General features: G+C 42.4%; 1 protein-coding gene across 1 annotated transcript in view; it reads right to left on the reverse strand.

Annotated features, from left to right (window-relative positions):
- Positions 1-1,913, reverse strand: part of RGSL1 (regulator of G-protein signaling like 1) — a 38,294-nt gene that overhangs the window by 24,316 nt on the left and 12,065 nt on the right. The window lies entirely within an intron of this gene.

Here is a 1,913-nt window from a genome sequence, read left to right on the forward strand (position 1 = left end):
CCTGCACACTCCCTACTGGGGATGTGCCCGCAACCAAGGTACATGCCCTTGACTGGAATCGAACCTGTGACCTTTCAGTCCACAGGCCAACGCTCTATCCACTGAGCCAAACCAGCTAGGGCAAACGCACAGATTCTTGCTTGACCTCCTCATTAAGAGTTCCCCCCACTTTCTAGCTTTAACAGAAACCATTCCCTTTCCTAAGGACACTGCTTGCACAGCGAACTTCTCAAGTGCTATTCTGTCGCACCATAGTACACAATTTGGGGTGGGTGTCTGGTGCCCTATTGCCACTTAGAAACCATTATTTCAAAAATATGTTAAAAACATTACTTTTTAAGAATGACAGGCTCCAAGCATTTTAGTATTCAAAGAGTCTTTTAAGGTCGTTAATATCGTAGAAAATAGTGCAGACTTTTTCAAGGGCAGGGATGGCATATTACTCATCTTGCGCCTCCAGAAATTAGAACGTGGCCTGGTTATAGTAAATCCTTTATAAACGATTTATTAACTAGAATGTCCCCCACACCCCACACACATAGGACATTTCTGTCTGGTTTGGTAATATGTTCAGTGACAGATAATATGCCAAAGGATCGAAAACCGTAGAAACATATACTGAGTCTAATACGCAATTGAATAGGTGAAAAAGTACAATCCAGACAATGGAAGACCAGATATCAAAAAACAAAACAAAGAACCCCAAGAAACCTCCCAATAAAAAACACCTAGAAATGCTGGCTGAAAGAGCAACACGCGTTCAAACTTGTAAGGAAGCCTGTAAGACATACTACAAACCAAAATAGAAACTTAGCTATCAGAAGCAAAGAGAAGGTTAGAAACCAAAGGGTAAACTGACACCAACAGTGCATCTGCCCTGGAGGCATTTGCCCTGTTCATGGCCAGAGGAGAACCCAAGACAAAGCCGTGCGTCCTTAGAAAATGGGCAGAGAAACCCATTGGCCACTGCTTTTATGTTCAAGGCATTTGACAAGTATGATGATTGTTACTGAGAAATACAGAACTTTTTGGTGGACTCTCAAGGCCGAAGACAGCAAAACTGCAAAACAGCAAAGGAGAAGAGGCCATGAAGAGCACCCCAGGCTTTCAGTTGGGACCTGCCCCCCCAAAAGGAAGAAAAACCAGAACTCGCTCACCCATCAAAAGGCATGGAAGCTAGTTCCGAACCAGCTCTAACCCTCAGGGGGTGAAAGTCATCTGGATGCGCCTGTTCAGTGTGTGTCAGAAGTAAAGCAAACCCTCCCTTGAGGACAGTAAGGTCACCAAGAGCCTCAAATCACCCCTACAAACTTGTACCACCAGCGCGTTCACAAATAAAGCAGAAATAACAAGGCATTTCAAAAGATGACCAAACACCGCGGAGAATAAAGACACATGACACTTGAAAAAAACATGGCAGGAAATCCAAATATGGACTTGAAAATTACTACGATTCATTTAATGTAAGCAATTAAAAGAGAAAAAATATCAACACGGACCGAGTATCGCCAAAAGGAAAAAAATAAATTCTAAAAATAAAAGGTTTAATGACTGAAATGTAGAAAATTGAGAGTTAAGAAATGGGTAGGATGACAAATTATAAATAGCTGAGGATTGTTGAACTAGGAGTAAGACTCAAAGAAAATATCTATACTGAAACAAAGAGAGAAAAAAGATGTATGAAAAAACAGAGTAAGGCATATGAGACATGGGGAATGTGGCTGAAATGTCAAAAATATGTGGCCTGGGAAGTGTGGCTCAGTGGTTGAGCATCGACCTAGAAATCAGGAGGTTATGGGTTCAATTCCCAGTTAGGGCACATGGCCAGGTTGCAGGTTCGATCCCCAGTAGGGGGCGTGCAGGAGGCGGCCGATCAATGATTCTCTCTCATCATTGATGTTTCTATCTCTCTT

Source organism: Myotis davidii, unplaced genomic scaffold, assembly GCF_000327345.1.
Source record: "Myotis davidii unplaced genomic scaffold, ASM32734v1 scaffold591, whole genome shotgun sequence".
Classification (NCBI taxonomy): domain Eukaryota; kingdom Metazoa; phylum Chordata; class Mammalia; order Chiroptera; family Vespertilionidae; genus Myotis; species Myotis davidii.